The sequence below is a fragment of the Apteryx rowi genome, unplaced genomic scaffold (genome assembly GCF_003343035.1).
Source record: "Apteryx rowi isolate R43461 unplaced genomic scaffold, aptRow1 scaffold_145, whole genome shotgun sequence".
Classification (NCBI taxonomy): Eukaryota; Metazoa; Chordata; class Aves; order Apterygiformes; family Apterygidae; genus Apteryx; species Apteryx rowi.
In genome coordinates this window covers 52508-72430 of record NW_020447697.1, presented here as the reverse complement: position 1 = coordinate 72430, position 19923 = coordinate 52508, and the positions used below count along the sequence as shown (strand labels likewise).

General features: G+C 41.5%; 1 long non-coding RNA gene across 2 annotated transcripts; it reads left to right on the top strand.

The window, feature by feature from the left end:
* Positions 1 to 2246: 2246 nt before the first annotated feature.
* Positions 2247 to 10201, top strand: LOC112962273. Of its 2 annotated transcripts, XR_003252239.1 has the most exons (4): positions 2247 to 2674; positions 4788 to 4924; positions 8951 to 9079; positions 9718 to 10201. It is a non-coding gene; the product is annotated as an uncharacterized LOC112962273 (long non-coding RNA). The 2 variants fall into 2 exon arrangements; XR_003252240.1 differs by lacking the exon at positions 4788 to 4924.
* The last annotated feature ends 9722 nt before the right edge of the window (positions 10202 to 19923 follow it).

Below are 19923 nucleotides of genomic sequence, written 5' to 3'. Positions count from 1 at the left end.
TTACAAGCGCTAAAATTACCAAGAGGTGTCTTTAGTAAGTAAAAACATTTGGAAATAGGCATTTAACACACATGAAGAGAGAGTCTTCTGAACGATTCTTGTACTTGGAGCAAAAACTTGTTTGAATCTTCTTCTCTTTCTGCTTTTTCTCCTCTACCAGACAGGTTTGGGAGGCAGCAGAAGTAGCTGCATGCTGCAGTGTCATCCATATGTGGCTGAGATGAGTTTTTGCTCAAATGGCTCCTGTTCCCAGGTTTCCATCCTGTTCCTTTTACTTTCGTTGGTAATTTTTCTGGTTTTGGGAAGACAAAGCAGAATGTTTTTTTTTTTCTGTTCTGTCGTGAACCGCTTTGCGGGATAATAGAAGAAAACCCAAAGATTTTTGTCTTCTGAATTTTCCATATGCCCTGTTTTGTTATTTTTATTTATTTATTTATTTATTTATTTATTTATTTTAAGATTCAGTCCTTCATAAAAACTTTTGAAAGCATCTTACTGCAGTTGAAGCTCTTGAAAGCGTGAACCTAGTCCTGTTTGGGGTGATATTTGCTCACCAGAGCAAGGGCCATCTCTTTCTCTCCTTGGAGAGGAATTTGTCTTTGCTCTGGTTTAATCCATGTCCCAAAATCCTACATGCAGCAATTAATGTTTCTATCTTGAGTTTTCCCTTTGGTAACTATTTCCTGGTGTGTGTGTGTGCGCATGAGTTAATCAGAATTACTGTAGTTGATTTAGCTCATGAGAATTCAGATTCATGAGCTGCAATTGTTCTTTTACCAATACAAGATAAAATTAAGTGTTTCTGTAGTCTGATATTTGAGGCAGGCTTGGAAAGCTCGTGCTGGTGAGTCTGCGCCGAGGCAGCTGCTGCCTCTGTTGCTGCCGGCCCTCTGCTGCGGGGCTGCAGGGGTTTGTGTGCCATATTCCCCCTGCAGCAGTTCAGGCGCTTGTGCTCTCCTGCTCACCTGCAGACCTGAGCGTGAAACGGGAATGAACCCGCTCCATTGTGCAGGAGACAAAGTGGCTACTTAAAATTGTAGGTTTTATGCAAAATACATTATGCAATAGTTGTGAAGCTTTCACCTGTTGTAAACTTAAAACTTACATTATAAGTGCAAAGTTTTTGAATAAGTTTAATTTTGAAGTTATCCCTTTTTTATTCCTTTTATATTCAAAAGGTGGAGATGAAGTGGCTGCTAAGTGTGTTCAGATATGTGCATTTGGGATGCAGGGTCTGGGTTTTTAGGTTTTGGCAGCAGCAAGCCAAGTCCCCTTGTAGGTGGCAAATCGAGCTGTTGCTAGCCCTAGTAAATAGTTGCTGGTAAACTGGCCCTAGTTGCCAGCAAGTGCTTGCGCAAACAATCCTCCCTCCAGTAACCTGTGCCCTGATAAACTGCTGCAGCCAAGCATCGTTTCTGTAAGTTGTGTATACTGTTCCTTTAAACTACTGAAGAGAGAACCAGCCTCCCTTTTCTGCTGTCCTTCTGGCTAAAAGAGGCCGAAAGCCTGATGGAACTTTTTTCCATCATGTGTTTACACTATTAATTCTTACCTATCCTGGAGCCTTTAAGAGAATCCTTGGATAATGCAAAAAACACACATTGGTAAGCTAGCTCTTAACTGAGGTAAGGTGGTGTACTTACTCCTTACATGCGATTTTTCTCCTCCATAGCAGTAGTCAAGATTTTTAGCAGCCTAAAAGTAAATTTTCTTGTTAACAGAAAGTAAGGCCTACTAGTTCTTCAGTTGCTTATGTTCTTTCAGAGATGACATTTGAAGATGATTTCTATAGTGACTAAGGAGAAAGAGTTGGCCCTACCTCTTACATGTAAATAGTTCACTTCCTTTCATTGTAGTTTCTTCTTCCATCGGAAGTGTGTGCGTGGTGCGGGTTGAGCTGGCAGTGGTAGGTCCAGGTCCACGGAATGAGACGCGGCCTTGCAGCTCACCACCGTCCAGGCAGAGGGGCAAGGGGGAGTGAGGTGGAGAAACCTGGGCAGCGGCTGGCTGTGGATGACAGCAGGAGGCTGCAGGAGCAAGATGGGGAAAGCATTTCAATGGATTTCAGGCTCCAGCTGATTTGAGATTTAAAATGAAACTTTTTTTTTTCCCCCTCCCCCTGCTGCTCTGAAAGCAAGAGGTCAACATGCTATTTATGGGACTGATTAAAAAGCTGAGGTTTTTCCTCTCCCTTCATACCAGTGGCCCTTGGGGAAAGACAGTTCAACTTTGTGGGCTGAATGATTTAAAGAGTGCTTTACTGCTCTTTCAGAAGCAGCTTCTGCTATCTTGAAAATGTAATACAGACTAAGTGATGTGGTAGAGATTTATAGAGGCAAAACTAATTGTTTTTCCATTTCTTTCAGTGATGGGCACAGATTTACTAAGGCAGCTAAGGAGACTCTGGTTCTCTTCCCGCAGTAGCACCATCTGGTGAGGCCTATCTATTCCCATTCACGTGGCACAGTTGGACCCATCTGCACCCCGCAAACAAATGAAAGCCTGACTGGATCCGCTCCAGAGCGATTATAATTATCTCAATTTTTCTGTCAGTTAAACTGAAACCTGAGTTATTGCATGTCTTTGTGTGCCGAAAGCAGCTAGGAAGCAAGTGTTTGTGTCCTGTTCAGCACTCCAGAGTCTAAATCCTCGTGAAGAATTTCTGCCGTCGCAGGTACGCTGACTTGGGCAGCTTCCTTCTGGGGAGGCCAGATGGGGGCAGAATCTTCCTTTTTATTAGCAAATATTTCAAATGTAAGATAACTTTTTTTCTTAAGGAACTGAACTACATCCTAAGTGATTGAACGCTTTAGGCCTGTACTGCCACCACAAGTCAATGCCTTCCCTCCTCCTCCCTCTGTGCTGCTCCGTCCTTGCAGCACCACAAATGCTTCCATGATGGTGCATCGGCCCAGACTGCACACCTGATCTGTGATGAGACTGCTTCTATTTGTAACTTTTTCAAGAATTTTTCACTTGCTCAATACGGTCCATGCTGTGTTGGCTCGAGCAGCTTTTCTGGTACTGAAGTGAAGGGAGAGGTCAGAGGATAGCAAAGGGTAGAAGAAGGTGGGGACGAGTAGAAAGAGGGCAACATGGAGATGTTGGGAGGGTCACGTGTTTTTTTTCTGGCAGTAGCGCTGGCAGCACTTGAGCCTTCCTTTAGAAAAGTGGATGCCAGGTTTCGTGTGCAGTATAATTTCAAATAGTTTCGCTGATGCTTTTGCCCAGAGAACAGTTTGCTCCTAAACTGAGACGCAGACCAGGCAGCCCCGCTCTGGCGTAGTGTTACGCTCAGAGTCTTGTTTCGGACAAATGGGGAAAAAACCTTGCATGTTGAGCCAGGAATTTGTTAGCTTAATGTTTTAACAGTCTAATCAAAGTACAATAGTTGTTAGTCCAGTTACACTGATACTACTACTACTATTACTACTACTAATTTTCATAGTCCTATCTAATCAATACAAAAAGACCTAATTAATAATACAGTTAAAATTTTTATGTATAAACTTTGTAATACCTATGCCTCTTTCCTGGTGTAATGCTCCCCTGGGGCTGGCGGTTGATAGTGCCCGTCCTCCTCGGGAGGATTGGGGGTGTGAGGGCGAGCCACCAGCATCCTGGATCCTTTGCCAGGAGGTACGTGATGTTCCCAGTGGAGGCCGCTTTCCCCAGTCTGCAAGAGGTAACATTAACAGTTGAAACCTAGCTGGGGAGCCCACAGAGGCTATCGCTAGTGTAAGGAGGTTCCTGGTTAAAGGACATGGGCTGAAACTGTTGGCGTGTTAGATTGTCACAGACTGCGGCGGAGACGAGATCTGTATATTTTTGTTAATGCACCCACCAGCAGTTAGGGACCCAAAGCATGGAGCTGCGTAGCGTGTTAAGAGGGGAAGGAAATCCTATTCAAGTCTGAAATTTCAAAGTTGGGTGGTTAATTAAAGATGTGAGGTAGCCTTACCTTTGCCTAGCAAAATAACTGCATCCATTTCAGGTCTCTTCTCATGATTCCTAGCCATAATAAACTATTAATCTATTAATGTAAATTTGGTAGAATTAAGGGTAGAGTCTTGGGACAAAGCCCTCAGTCTTGGGTGAGGTTTTATGTGTTGGTTTTGAGAGTGGGTGTGAGGGACAGAAGACTCCCCTGAAACCATGGAAATGAAGCAGAATTACTTATTGCTGCTGAATTTCCGATTTTGTGTGGAGCCATGACGTTCTGCCCCGTTATGATGGGGAACCAACCCGGACCCTTAGGGGACACGCGGCATGCCTTACGGGGGAGAGGAGGTCCGGCAGCGTCCTCTGCGGCGTTGTGTTTGGAGGAGGATCCTCCGACGTGCAGCCGCAGCCTGCAGCGCAGCTAGAGCGACCGGCACCCCAACGCTTCGACGAGTGCATGCGTGCCTGAACTGCTGAGCTGTCGCTCTGCTGTCCTTGCGTGTGCGCCTGTCTGAACAGATTCTCTCTTACGCAGAAGAAAATGGAAAAAATAGGATCAGATTAAGAGAGATGCAATTTTGAGTCATACCATCTGTGTGGGTAGGATGTGTCACATAAACTGCCTCATTTCCCAAACTGTGGCATACATAAACTTACTTTCTTTTGCACTTAACTGTTACTAAGCCTTGCTTAGGCAAATGCTGTTGGTTTCCTTAGTAACTAGGCACTTCAAAGGGAAAAGCAGAAAGCGTCTCAAATGACAGCAGTGTGTTGTGAGCAATATCATCATATTTTGCCAAACGCAGTTCTACTGTCAGTAAGTCCGTAACATCTGCTACCCCCAGGTGGAAGCCAGTGATGCTTGGAGGAGAAATCTCCTGAGGCTTCTCTTGTACGAGGTTTGGGAGGGCCGCGCGCCCCCGGACCGCCTGGTCAGCCCTTCTGCTTTGTGAGGCTACAAGCACTCGTGCGGTACCTGAGGGTATGTTTGCACTCTGTGTGTGTGCGCTGGAAGCAGAGTGTGGTTCCTGCTGCATAGCCACGGCAGCTTAACTCCTGCCACAAAAAAAATTTCCATTTTAAAAAGCCGGAGGGGGAAATGCTGGGAAGGAGGCAGCAGAAAGAGGTGCGTGTCCCCTGCGCCGTGCTCTGCGTGTTAACGGTGGTATTGGTAGCTCCTTCTCTCCCAGTAGGAGCAGCAGGGCCGTGTACCGGCGCAGCTTTTGCTGCTCCGCCGGACGTGAGCATGCTGCCAGCCCCGAAGCCCTGATGTTAGAGCTCAAACCAGCCAGGTGTGACAGGGCAGCGCCTTTGAAATGGAGCCTCACCTCTGCGGGGCGATGGAGAAACAGCCCCTGCCCAGCGGGCCCTCGTGCCGCTCCTGTTCTCGTTCCCAGCCTCTCCCTGTCCCGGGGAAACCCTGCGCGTCCCCAGGAAAGCCCCTGTCCCTCTAGTTTAACCTGGGGACAGTGTTTAAGAACATGATCTGGCTGCAAGTGATGCATGTGGGTGTCTTAAAGGTTTGGTCAATTCTTGCTTGTTGTGCTAAAACACCAATACAAGATTCCACCCAAATTGTGATTTAATTCTTGTGACAAACCAAGGACAGAGTCTGAGAATTGTCTCAAAAATAGAGATCTGAATGGAGAGTTTTGACTGAATCCAATGTAAAAAACTTGATGTTTAATTCGGTATTTAAACTGAATGCAAACTCTTCCCACCTTTGCACCCTAGAGTCCTTCCTGTTTGCTTCCTGGCTTCCCTTTTTTCCTTCCTTCCTCCCTTTTTGCCTTGCAAGCGCACACGTGGAGGCATGAGCTGTGCCAATCTGCGCTCACTTTGTTGCTGCCCTGAAGGACTGAGATGGGCATAACGCCCCCCATGGTCCCCTGCCTCCTAAGCTGAAAACACAGGGAAAGAAAAAGGGTTAAAAGCACAGGGGGACAGAAGGACAGGGAATCTGGGGTACTTCTTGCAGTGTCCATAAGGCTGGTTGGTGTTAAGTGTGTTGGGAGCCAGGTGCAGCCACCTCCGCAGGTAAAAACCTCCTTTTCCCACTGTCTGCCATACGGCTGTGATCTTTCCTCATTAAGCATGAGGGTGGCTTTATCACAAGGGTTAACACCTGAATATCTTTGCAGTAGCAGCTTCCTTGTACCACTATGCTGTTCAGAGGATTTAGGTTTTGGCACACTCCGCTTGTCTGTTGCAAATTACAGTTAAGTAAAGTAGAAGCTAAAAAACTAATGGAATGAAGGTCATTTCTGGTTTTATTGCCTAGTGCTCGGTTCTTTTTATGTGAAGCGCATGTATGAGCTAACAGCTCAGGAGCTGGAGTCAAAGGTCACGTTCTCCGTTAAATGTGAAATGAGCTCACGAGGTAAAAGCTGGCTGCTGCGTAATGGCGAACGCGGCAGCTGCTGTCCCGGCGTTGGCAGCAACAGGAAAGCCCGCCGTGACAGACAGCTGCTGCATGTTCTGCAGGACACTTGCCTCAAATTTTCCCACTAGGCAATGCAGTGTAAAAACAAACAAGAAGCAAGGATTTAAGAGTTTTTTAAAATTCTAACTTAAAAAAATATTGCCTAGACGTGCTTAGCACCTGCATTAGAAAAGTCTGACTAACTATAAGCCATGTAATAATTCTATAAATCTAGATCTTTGCTGCAGTGACTGGTATTAGGCTGGTTCTTATTCTTTGAGTCAAATTAATGGATAAGCTGGGCCCCTGTTTTGGTCCAGTATTTAACCACTCTCATGGACAAAATCATTTTCTTGATGCCTAGTTAGACATTTTTCCTTGTTGCAACTTGTGGCTGTTGCCTGTGTTGCTGTGCACCTCTGCGGAGGGTGTCTCCCTCTTTTCTGTACTCTCCCAGGAGGTAAGCGCAGAGAGTGGTAAGAACCCTCCTCGCCTCTCGGCCCTCTCTCCTCAAGCTCGAGCAAACCCAGCTCTTCCAGGCGCTGTGGTGAGCCCTGCCATGCGGCCCGGCTTGGTGGCCTTCTCTGGACTTGCCCCTGTTTCTCAGCGTCTTTTACTGGAGAGCCCAGAACGGACGTGGCGCTTGGACGTGGTCTCGCCTGTGCCGGAGAGAAGGGACAGGTCACTTCCCTGCCTCGGCCTGCTGCCTGCACCCTGCCTAACGCAGCCCAGGCGCAGCCAGCCTTCCTCGGCCCCCAGCGCTGCTGCTCCCCCAAAGCGGGCACTGTCCACAAACTCAGACTGTGCAGGGCTCGACTTCATCTGCACCTAGGAGAAGAGTTGCTTTTAACCTCTGCCGAGGTTTCAGCCTGCAGTTCTGCAGAAATGCAGTGTTCCTATAACAGGAATACTTTTGAGACCATAAAGCCACTGCTATGGGTCTTCCATTAGTTAGAAAATTATGCTTTCAGAGCTGTTGTCTTAAGGAATAAGTTGCACTATTCAATATTTTTAATATCTGGAATAAAGACTGTAATGTATACTGAATTTCAAATTCACTCATCTTGATGTTAAACAGGACAAGTGTTGCAGGGACTTCTTTAAGTACGTCAGGTATTCATGTATAAAAACAGTTTGTTCTGATTTTACATTAATGAAAGTCAAAGCAGAATTAAAGCACAGTTAACTTTCCAAAACTCCTATCTATTTAAATTTGAGCTTTAAGTTACATGTGCTTTTTGTCAATTCAGTTGCATTTTCAGCTTTTCATCTTTCTGTTAACAAGTATTTGGGGTGGAAATCCTGGTCATGCTGGATTTTTTTTGCCACGGATTCTGAAAGATCCTGGGTTTCACTCTACAATTTATGCCTTAATAGATTTCAGGCAGTGTTGAGTAAAATGTCACTTTTTATTTTGCCCAGGAAAGCTGACCTGTACTTCTGCGTGAGCCTGCTGTACTCAACCTGTTAATACAAGCATGTGTTATCCATCACATTATTCTCGTAACTTTCTTCCACATCTTGCAATTAATTAACATCTTCATGGTCAATTGGGTATAATTCTGAAGTGGGTTTCAAGTATATGGCTGAAGTGGACTCTCTGATCTGGTCCTGCTGCTTCCATCATTTCCTTCTGGCCCTGTGTGCCTCCTGGCCTTCGCTGTTTGGGTTTGAGGGAGGGTTAGGAGAGACTGTGCTCGGCTTCAGCTCTTTCCCTCTCGGTCCAGGAGATCCATTTCTCTTGTGCCCATGGCTCCAAGCTCCAGATCATGTCCCTTTCTGCCTTATGATTCTTCAGAAAACGTCTCTTCTGTATGCTTAGCCAGGATTTTTTTTGAAATGCCATACGCTCCTACCATCCGCAGTGTCCTTGAGCAGTGAGTCCTCCCGCCTGTGATGTGTTAGGTGCGTGTTTGTTCTGCGGTGGGTTCCTGCTGGTTTCATTTCGTTCCACCTCTTCTCTCCCTAGCCCTTATAGCTCTATATTAAAAAACACAGCCCTAGCTGGTCTCTCATGTGCTGACCGTGTTTTTGTAGACTATCATATTCCCTCTTAATCATGAGTTGAATATGCTGCTAAAAGCTCAGTCACCTCTTAGTCTAAATAAATGCTAATTTAATGATCCATTTTGAAGCCCAGTAACTCCTTACTCAGGTTAGTTTCTGTATCATGGGATAAACTTCTAATCAAGGCAGTCACACGGCTCTGCCTGGCAATATTGCTAGTCGCCTCTCCCTCCCATGCCTGTGGGGCTGCTCCTGCCTTCTAGCTATCACCTGGAAACGCTTTTGCCTCTTGCAGTTTACTTCAGCATTAGGTAGCGAGTTTACCCAGCAAGCAAAGCTGGCAGCAGCAACCTCGACCGATGCGCTGGCTTGGACCTAAGCTTTGGCACTTACATGATTTAAGGTGCAGGTCCCATATAGGGTGTTTGTTACCGGAGGCAGTTTAAGAAAACTCTGCTGCCAAGCTGTTGTTTTTCCTCTGTGCAGCAGTTTGTTCTCTCTCCTACTCTCTTCTGTGTGGATCCAACTGCTTGTGAATAACCCTCAAAATATGTATTTTTCACACCTGAACCATTTCAGTGATCAGGTCTTACGTGTGAACCTGCCAGCAGTTGCATCGGCACACTGAGGAAACAGCAAACTGTGGTTCGGTAGCCGGAATAAGCAGCCAGGGATAGAAACATCTCAAACCAATGTCACAGCAGAGAGGTAAAGACTATAGCTCTAAAATAAGTTGTCAACGTGTGAGTTTAGGCATTTAGGTCCCAGTTCCCTAAAGATAAGTAGCTGCTTAACTCCAATGGATTTCACTGGCAACTGGATACTTAGATACCTTTTAAAACTAGGATTAATAACATAGGCCCCACTGACAGATGTATGCCACTTTTGAGAGTGGGATGTAGACACTTGAGGCACTTAGTTTGTGAAAACTGTATGCTTTAATCTCTTTTTGGTTCTTTTCAAAAAAGCCCTTTTTTAGAAAATTTGAAATCAACACATTTCCCTGTATTTTTAAATGGTGAAGGAAATATAGACTGTTTTTAAACACACAGTTCTTTGATGGTTTTAAACAGACAGGTCCATTGTAGGAACAATTCCATTCAAAACTGAAAATGATGTACTCAATTTTCAGTGTCAAAGCTAAGAAATGCAACAAAGCAAACAAAAGAAAAAATATTTGGGTGTTCTATTTTTACTGCTCAGAGATCTGCTGAGTAAAAACACTACTGCAGGAGTTAGATTGGTTTTGAATCGTTACTGTATGTTTTAGGAAGATACTATTTACCGTATATTTCTAACACTCCTCAACCTCACGTGGGCCTAATCCACTGCCTTCTCCGGCGCAGGTCCCAGCGAAGACTTGCTGCAAGCCTGAGGAAAGGTGAGGAGCGACGCTGCAGAGGAGGTCTGCCACTCCGCTCTGTGCGGGATGAACACCTGGCCCCGAACGGTGTCCCAGAGCGGAGGCAGCCAGCACGGTTTGCCTCAGGGTGCTTTTCCCCAGTCCCGTGGCAATCAAAAGCTAGTCTTCAGATTTGCCCTAGGCAAACTTGTCCGCTAAACTTGCTCTCAGTTTTGATTTCAGATTATGGAGTATTTTCATTGAAATTATTAAGTTAGTTTAATAGCATTTAATGTCATATAGTTACTCGATTTTTCAGTGACTTGATATTTAGGCTTTTATTCACTTTGTAATCTGAAGAAAGATGAATGCTTTAATGTGCACCAGTTAAAGCCAGAGATAATGTACTGTAATGAAAAGTGTTTGTACTTGATGTAACCTCATTCCTGTGTTAGATCATTACACTTAATTTTCAGATTGCGAAGTGAATGACCTCATTAAATCATATGATCTTTCAATAAACACTCAGCTCTAGCAGATTTTTAATTTATAATCATTGAAGTATAGCAAGAGCTACCGCGAGAGATCTTCAGTCATCTGTTTTATTGAAATAGGTGTTTTCTGTGTAGTGCTGGTACTAACTTTCTGTATCCTGCAACGATAAGCAAGCACGCATTTCATTGCTGTTGTTTACAAGGCAGTGGACAGCCAGACACGGTGGAGGCTGCCTTACTGAAGGCCACAGCGCCCAGGGGATCTTTTCCATAGACAGGGTAATTCTGCAGCTGTTTCTGTCCATCCACTATCATAATGTTGTTTTATAAAAAGACCCATGAAGTAATCAGTAGTTTAGCCTCCCATGTAAAGTTTTACAAGGAAATGAGCTGAAAGGTTGCCAGACTCATTGAAATGAGAACTATTTAACAAATAGTTTTCCTCCCCCTTGCTCCCTTATTATAGAGGAAAAATGTATCAACAAATATGACTCATTTTTGACAGATAAATGAGACAACACAAAGAGATCAGAATAACTGACTTTGAACAAGTGAGACTAGAATACATGTCTGCGTGTGTGAGTGGGGAGAGACGCGGGGCAGTGAGGGGGCAGCTACAGCCCTGTGGGCATGGAGGTGAGCAGAAGTACAGTCACTTACCTGAACATAAAAATCAAGTGAAGGGCTTGCAGTTTTGTTCCTGATGACACGATCTGCAATGTTGAAAATGCTGTGCAACATAAGGGTGAAGAAAATAGATTATCTCCAAGGGACTGAATTTTAGTTTTTACAATTTATACTTTTCTGGGTTGTGTCTTTTTGTTATATTCTTTAGTGTGAGTTATTCAGGGAAAATTCCCATTTATGTCATGGTGAGGGTGTCAATGAGAGGACTTAAGTTTGCAGAAGTTAGTGTTAGGTTATGAACTGCTGCAAATTATATCACTGAGGATATTGCTCTTAATACTGAATGACATAATGGCAGAAGAGCTAAAGTATAGTATTTGTGATGATATAGTTTATTATTGCAATGAAATGTGGATTTCTTGATTTTTAGTAATGAAGTGATTATCTTATTGTCTAGTGCCATTATGGAAACAAGCAGTAAGAGGAACTGAAGTTTGTTTATGGCTGGCTAATGCTGTTAGTAACAGTCCAGAGAAGAATTTCTCATGGTGGGTGCTGTGTTAATGACTTTTCATGGAGCATTCTGCTACTGGGAACTGCTTCTACAAAATACTACTGGCCAAAGCTGGCTAGTAGTCTTAATATTTTATTGACTACAGCAGACTGTATTTCAGGATATGAAATATCATTTCAACAATGTAAGTTAGGAATACTAAGCATGTAGCAATCTTTCCCCTTCATTTTATAGTTGCAGGTGTTAGTATCCTTTTATATAAATGTGTTCCATTTAAAGAGCAGGGTTAAAGAGAGAAATTTCTCAAAAAGGCTCTCAAAGACTTCACTTACAGTTAACAAAAGTCTGTAACACTGAAGCTTAGACATGTACTGCTAAATCATTACAGTGTAGGTATATTACATTGAAAGGACACTTTATTAAGTCATATATTTTATTAGTCCGTTACCTAGTTGGCATCCTTTGGATCAAGGAGATTAGGGATAAGTTTGTTGTATATTGATGGGAAGACTCACCAGACTACTCTAGTTATTAGGGTATTTCTTGGGTATACTGCTTTGAGCTTTGATCCAAATCTTGACCTTCTTTTATGGCAGCTTTTGTGATCTTGTCCTGGGACAATTCTTTTTAGAAGCCCAGGTCTGCTTCTAAATTGCACATTTGCCTTTTTCAATTACTATGGGAACTGGTTTGCAACACAGGAGAGACAGAGGAGTTAAGAAGGCAAATGCTCAAGTAGCAATGTTTGACCTACTAGAAGCCTTATTAATGAACCCTGCATGACTTTTAAAATTCCTTGGAATGGCTAGATGTCATAAGGAAGACTGATAGTAGCACTTTTCTTAAGAAAAAAAAAGTTAAAAGGACTGTTCTCTAAATCATACCTCTCTATTTATGATTTGTTCATTTTTTGGAAGAAAACGTTGGTGAGAAAAGATATTGGAGCCTTAGAACTGAAGAACTGATTCATTCCCCTTGTTCTTACATAGGGCATGAATATCTCTCATTAATATCAATGTTGTTGAACTTAAAAAGGCAGCAGAGAAGATTTCAGAATCATGAGGCATTGATCATAATTTTTCTGCAGAAGACAAAAAAAATGTGTTCAGCTCTGCCTCTTCCTCCCAACTGATTAAGGACAAGGAATGTCTTTTTTGCATAGCTAAGTTTATCCATGCATTTATCCGTTGCTGCTGGGTGATGTGGAAAGTTGGCAAAGCTATCCAAAGCCACATGAAACTTTCCTGCTGCCAAGCTTTGTTACAAATAGTAGACTTAATGTGAAGCTTTAATAAATGAACTGAACGTGGACTAGGATATAAATGAATCTGGATTGTCTTTCTCAAGAAATTATTTCAACCACAACTGCATGTATAAATTCACTGCAAGGCTCTGCTCAGTTCAGTAAGAAGCTGGCAGGAGAATATATGTATAATGAAACTAACAGGTTTGAAAAGTCCAGGCAAAATTAAGTTGGCAAGTTGCGAGGAAACCGGACCATATTGTTTATGGCCAGCTGCTTTTGATTACTCAGGTGGGGCAATTCTGTGTGGGTCTGAGGTGGAGTAACAAGAAGAAATTATATTTCTTCCCTCAGCAAGAGTAAAAGCATAAGCAACTGTAGAGGGTGGAAGAAAAAAGGACATATTATCCATTCCAAGAAGCAGTAGGCACCAAAAAGGAGGCGTGATGTCGCGTAGTCCTCATCCCACTATTTTCATACTGAGTGCTTAAAAGGGGAAAGCAATTATTTACTGATAATACCCCTGTCTTATTCCAGAGTTTCTTTGCCTTTGCAGTCAGAGTATACCTGTTGTCTGCAACTGCAACACTTTCCCTCTGCAACTGTTTACTGGGTGTCTGTGGCTCTAAAATATAGATTAATATGCTTATAAGATATCATCTACGGTTCTTACAGCAGTTGCTGTAAGCTAAGAATTTGCAACAATGGTAATAACAAAAAGGTTTGTTGAAGGATAACAGATCTGTGTTATCTTTACCGCATAAATAGGAATATAAAGGCAGAAGCTTGCCCAAAGCTACATGTGCTGGAGACAGGATAAGACCTGAAGTTCTGGGTGCTACTTGCCATATGGCTTTTCACTGGCATTTACAGGTGACACTTGTACCTCTGTTCTAAAAATATGCAAGTTTGCCCTATAAAGCTCATGTTGGGAAATCTAATCAATATAATCAGAGCTGGCTTTGTATTCTTGAGGAAATCTTTCCTCAGTGCATCTTTTCTGCTCCGTGCCTGTTGCTGTCTTCTGAACATTAGCAGGAGGGATAAATTAGGCTGTTTTACATCATCTCTTTGATTAATGTTTTCTTTCAAGACTCTCAAAGAACCTAAGTAAAGAACAGTGGAGGCTGTGACAGATGCTGTCAAGTGAGGAAAACTACCCTTAATGCAAACGACCAGATTCAGTTTGAAAAAAACAAAACCAAAACAAGGCTGCTGCTGACTGTTAATTATGAGTAAATGGCTCATAGCAATATACAGTATCTGTTGCATTGTGGTTTCATATCTTCGCTGTTTTTTAAATTCTTCTTTTATCCTAATTTTTGAAGTTTCTACAACTCATAGAGCAAGGCTGAGATGCATTTATTCATCTGATTTCTCTTTCCTTCCGGACATCTCCTCTGGAAAAAATGTTCACAAATATTTGGCAGCCAGGTCGTATTCTTCTCAGCTGTGTTTTTTTTCCCCTTTGAATCAACTCTTGATTCCATGCTTAAAAGATCCCTATTGGAGACTACCAGAGGTGGTCATGTGAGATTAACATGAATGTGCAAAGAAAGCAAATATTCTGTGTAAGTAAGAATGATACTTATTTTTTTGAGCACACATCTGCAGCAAGAAAACAACATGTTGGTATATATGTGTTTCCCTGTGACTTCAGATAAGCTCATTTTAGCCGAAGAAGTAGAGGGTGCTGATTTTGAATGCTGCTCAACTGTGTTTTACCTAGATGTAAGATGAAGGAAGTGAACCACCTTGGTGATTTTTTTCCCTAATAGTGTTTTACTAAAAACTTAAATCCTATACCCAAGGACCATCAAACACTGGAATAACTCTTATTTGGATTTTAATTTGTGGCTTGGACCTGTCAGGAAAAAAAAATGATTGCAATTTCACTAATATGTTATTTTGGGGGCTAAACAGAAGCTTGACATGTAGACAGATTTCCTAACCAAGCAATTTCATCAGTAAGATGACAATTCCTTCTCTGTCCAGAAACATAGGAAGCATATAATGAATTTTGGTTTCATACCAATATTCTCTTCCTCCCCCATCTTCTGGCAAAGTCTTTCTGACTCACAGCCGTATGCTAAGTGGTTAGTTTAACTATCATAAAGCTAGTAGCTTGTGGTGCTACTTATCATGTATTAACCTGTCAGTAGCAAAAATAAACAGGAAAATAGGGCACTGTAGATGATTTGATCATTGCTTTTTGACTGCATTGCCTCTAAGTATATTATGTTATGATCTAATATTTCCTATTATTACCTTATGAAAAGCGATCAGCAGCACAAGAGTAGAAGTGTAGTTCATCTTGTTAGAATACATCTCTTTTCCTAAAAAAACAAAAAACAAAAAACCCAACTCGTACAGCGCTTCTATTTAAAAAGTAGTGTTTGCAAATATTTGTCGTATTTGGCTGGATAAACTAACATGAATAAGAACATTTAATTGTTGTTTTAAAAACGACCATATTACTTTTACAAATGTACAGCCAAAGAACATTTCTGATTGCAGTGATCAGGAGCAAGAAAAGTTTTTCTTTTCCTCCCCCCCACTCCTTTTTTTGAGATTTCCAGGGAGTTAACTAATCAGCAGTTAATGAGTTACAAAAGCATTCATCATTACATCATTAGATATTAGCTTACCTCCTCCTGTGTTCAGGAATCATCACAAAATAGTGATTCCATGACATTTTCAGATTCTCAAATGCCTCAAAGCTCGGGACAGTGGGACATTGACATCGTAGCTCAGGCCTGTCTGGTCACTGTGGCTGTAGATGGATTTGCAGCCTGGGGGCAGTGACTCAGTGCTAACAGTTCGTTGTCTAGTGGCTAGACATCTATCAGGCAAAGACTGTGGGTTTTATTTCTCGGTGCTTTACATCTTATCAGTTCCTAGGATTATCTATAGTTTAAACAATTAAATCCCCTGTCAAATGGAAATTTTCATTCGTTAGCCAAGACACACTGACAGTGCATGTGCTCCCAGCCCGTTTTAATGCAGAAGTAAAAAAGGTTGCCTTAATCTACTGCCAGCTGTCACGCTGCAAAGGGGGGTCCCAGAGAAGCACACAGAAATGTGTGTCATTCTAAGACAACCACTTCTATTTGTCTAACCAAACCCTTCACCTCATACCTTTTTGGTAAAATTTTTTCCCCATCTACACATCAGACTCAAGTTTTTCTAGCTCTGCTGTAGAGTTTCTGGACAGTGGATCCTTGCAGTTTAACAATCCCATGGGTAAACTGTTCTAAAAGGTCAACCTGATTGATTGCTATTGTGGATGCCGACTCTGTAGTAAATAAAGTCCTTCTAGGACAGCCTTTCTTCTCATAACCACCTTTGTCAAAAACACATAAAAATCCTAGCACTTCTATTGATTTTTGGAGGCATTTATCATGTGGTAAAAGTTAAGACTTCCACTCGTGCCTCACACGCCTTGCTGCTTCATAGGCTAATAAATATTCCCAGCAGTTTCAGAACAATTACAAGACAGAGATGTTTGTCTGCAGCACAGAGTGCATCTGATTTTTTTTTTTAAAAAGGGAAACACATTGTTATATCCTCCACGTTTCACATCATCATATTAATTTTGCATCTGCACCTGCAATTTATGGAGAGCTTTGATGAACCATGAAAGTATCACAAGTTCCATGTACTTCTGTAAGCTTTTCATTCCTTGAATATAGCTGAAATTCTTGTGATATGGCTTTTGCACCCTGCTAAAATGATACATGTCACTTTTAGCACTTGATAAACAGTAGGATAAAAAATAAGGCAAATATTGAGGAAATAATGATGTTTAGTCCTAGGAGATCACGCCTCTTATTTGAATTTATACTTAAATCCAAGTCTTAGTTATTAGGCTGTGAGGGAAAGTTAGAGTTACTGAAACTGCAGAGATATAGTATATATTTGAAGTGCAGCTATTTCTTTGCTCAATCAACACTATGCTGCCAACTTAAGTGACATTTAGATTCAATACTGAGACCCTGAAAGCCATTGCTCAGATGCTTCTAATACTGGAGACAACCCAAATCCATTGAGGTTCCCTAAATATGGAGAATGCCCCCTTAGCTATTTTGGTCCTGGTATTGATCAACACCTGACTTGATCATTAAGTCCACTTGGGATCTAGAAATGATGTATAGTATAGTCTGCGTAGGATCGCAATCTCATAAATGTTCTCTGGCAAAAAAAAAAAAAAAAAAAGAGAATGGTCTACTACAATGCTGATGCAGACATTAGCCTCTTTTTTAATTGTGTTAGTCCTGGTAACACATGTGCAGTACTGACATGATCAGTGCACTTGCTGAGGTTGTAATAGCTCAAGGTTCATTCCCCATCTACCTCGGAGGACTCTCTCCCACCTCCTATGAAGCTGCAGTGAATACTGGGTAACAACAAGCCCTTGTAAGAATACTCATTGGGGAATCAAAATTTTAGATTTCAGTCTCTTCCAGCTCTCCTTTCTCTCAGGGCTTTTCTCTTTTACCCATTCTTCATTAAAAAGGCACAGTATGGCAAGGGAAGAGAGGAGTAGAAAAAGTGCTGTGTCGTTTTCAATAAAGAATGCAAGATTACAGTGCCAAAGGAGAAAATGAAAGAGGGACAAGGTCATGGTGCTTATCTGGGAATAGAAGAGTAGATTCTCTTGTCTTGCCTCTCTTCTGAGACTCCCAACTCTGTCCCCAAGCAAAGCACAGCGAGCCTTGGCACCTATTGCATTATGTTGTTCACTTAAAGTTCCCAGATAGAGACAATTGATAGTAATTCTTACCATCTTCCCCCTTCCATCCATCTCCCTTTGTAAATACCAGCTAAATTTTATTAGCAGTTCTACAATGCAGATAGATAGATTTACCTCATTGTCTTGTGTTTGATTTTAGTATAAAAGTCTGTGTTGTATTTTCTGCTTAGCAATTGCATTAGTTCCATAGAGAGTTTGCAAAATGAAACAGGACACATACTGCCTTTATAGTAAGAGATTTGTACTCTTTGCAGATGTGCCCTTTAGTTGGTATTTAGATTTGCTACATATTCCTATATTTGCCAGCAGTTAGTAACATCTATGACTTTCTAGTGATGTTTCCCTGGATTCGAGTCAATTTTAAGATCTTGTTTAAGGAGACAGATTTATGATTAAATTCAGGCATTTAGACTATGAAATATAAATTGAGTTTTCTGTGCTTATAGTCCTATCACAATTAATAATAATTTTAAACACATACCATAGATTTATTTGCTCCTTTGTGAATTCTGTACTATAAAGTACTGAGATTAATTGTCATACAGAAGCCAATAGACTAAATCCTGTGGATTCACTCTCATGAAGAGTGATGCAAACTGAATTCTGTTACTGAGCATATAATACATATTTTGTGGTAGCAGAACTTGGAAATTTAAATAAAAATCTGCATAGAGAGATCTAACAATTTTGGACACCTTTAGACTCAGGACACTATAGAAATCTGTCAAAACCATTGGAGTAAACTTGCCCAGAGTTTTTTGGTGGGAGCAATATCCTTTCAACATCTCAATCAAGACAGATGAATTTTAAGACTGTCAATTCAGTCCTAGTGCGAAGTGAGTTAGAGATCATAACCAAGTCAGGAAAATTGCCAGTGGCTGATCTCAGGGAATAAATCCTAGGGAAAAAATGTTTTACATCACAGTGCTGCACTCAGCCAGATCTAAATTGGTACTCTCGTTAAGTGAATAGAGGCTAGATTTTTTGTGAACTTGTGCAGAAACAGATGTGGCTCTCCAGACTTTTTGATGCATTACAGGAGGGTCCACAGGATGCAGTGCACATACATTTTAATGAAAGCAACTCTCTCTTCCAAGAAAACAGAACAAGTCTGCCAGCTATTGTAGAAATAGGTCACAGCTTTAGATACCGTGATCCAAGGCCAATAATCTGCTGGTTTTCTCAAAGGGAACAAAACAGCACTGAGAACAGCTTACAGACATGTATTAATACTTTTGGGGTATTCATAATTTCCAAAGCTAGTTGCTTCTCCAGCAGATAAGCATAGAAATCTTATGTGAAATGCATATGCTAAGGCTCTGTTCTTCGAAGGTACAGCATTTGGGGAACTCCGTACACACACAAAACCCTAATGAAGCTCAGGGACTCTCTGATGTAGAAACAGACGCAAGATGAGGACATACACAGCCAATACGATGAAGGAAGATGTACAATTTAGGAGGGTGATGCTATTGGAAATAGAACAGACAGACATAGATCAAGAATAAATAACAACAAATAGATATTAAATTGCTCAGGATTTTCAGTCAGCTTTCATTTTTACAGCTGAGCAGCTCTGGTCATTTAAATGCGTTATCAGTCCAGAATGATTTATCTCTGATTCTTCTTCTCACTTCCTTTGATGTCTTGATTAAGTGATTCACATCAGCACTTTCAAACTTGTAGCCAATAGATTTTCAGAGATGCGTGTGTTCTCTTATAAACTGCATTCGGGGAAAGGACTTCCACTGATCATTTTTTAGATAAAATAACTCATTGACAAAATATAACATTTACAGTGAAGGTGGAGGAGGAGGTTTTCCTCTCTAGTGGTTGGTTCAGAAGTAAAGATTCTGAGTTAAATACTTTAAATTATGAATTACATACAGAAATAGCCTCTTGTTTTCCTGACCTAAGTTTGAAGGTGGCCTTGCTTTGAGCAGACAGCTGGACTAGATGAGCTCCACAGATCCATTTGAACTTAAATTGTTCTGTGATTCTATGATTCATTTTAACAGCACTTCTTGTTTCTTGTGGATTTTGTGCTCCCTAAGAGTGTTGGCATCTACAGACAGCTTAGATGTGCCTGAGCCAGTATCAAAGAACTGAAGGAAAAAAACTTGGTCCTGCTGACCCAGGACTGCTACACCAGCCAGCTCCAGGATGTTTTTGGAGTTTGACTCATGGGCTTTGCTTGTTTGTTTACCCATGTGCTTTATTGGAAAATAGAGGGTATTTTCTGATAGAGAACATAAATAAATCACGGAAGGCAAGAAGAAATCTTTCAAGATATTTCTTAATTAAAAATTGCATTTTTTTTCTGTTGCTTTACTCCAGGATTTTTGGCTTATAAACAACAGCCTCTAATAATGGCTTACTCTGCAATGCATTTTGTTGTGGTTTATATCTAAGACATAAAACATGAGTGTAGTGCATTTCAAGGCAATTATAGCACCAGCTATAAATGTTAAGTTAGAAGCTAAAAGTTAAGTGTCTGTAACCACTGGAGAAGTACAAGGATCACTGAAATCTGGAGAATTATATTTCTGTTCAGGGATATGATTTATAAATAAAATTAG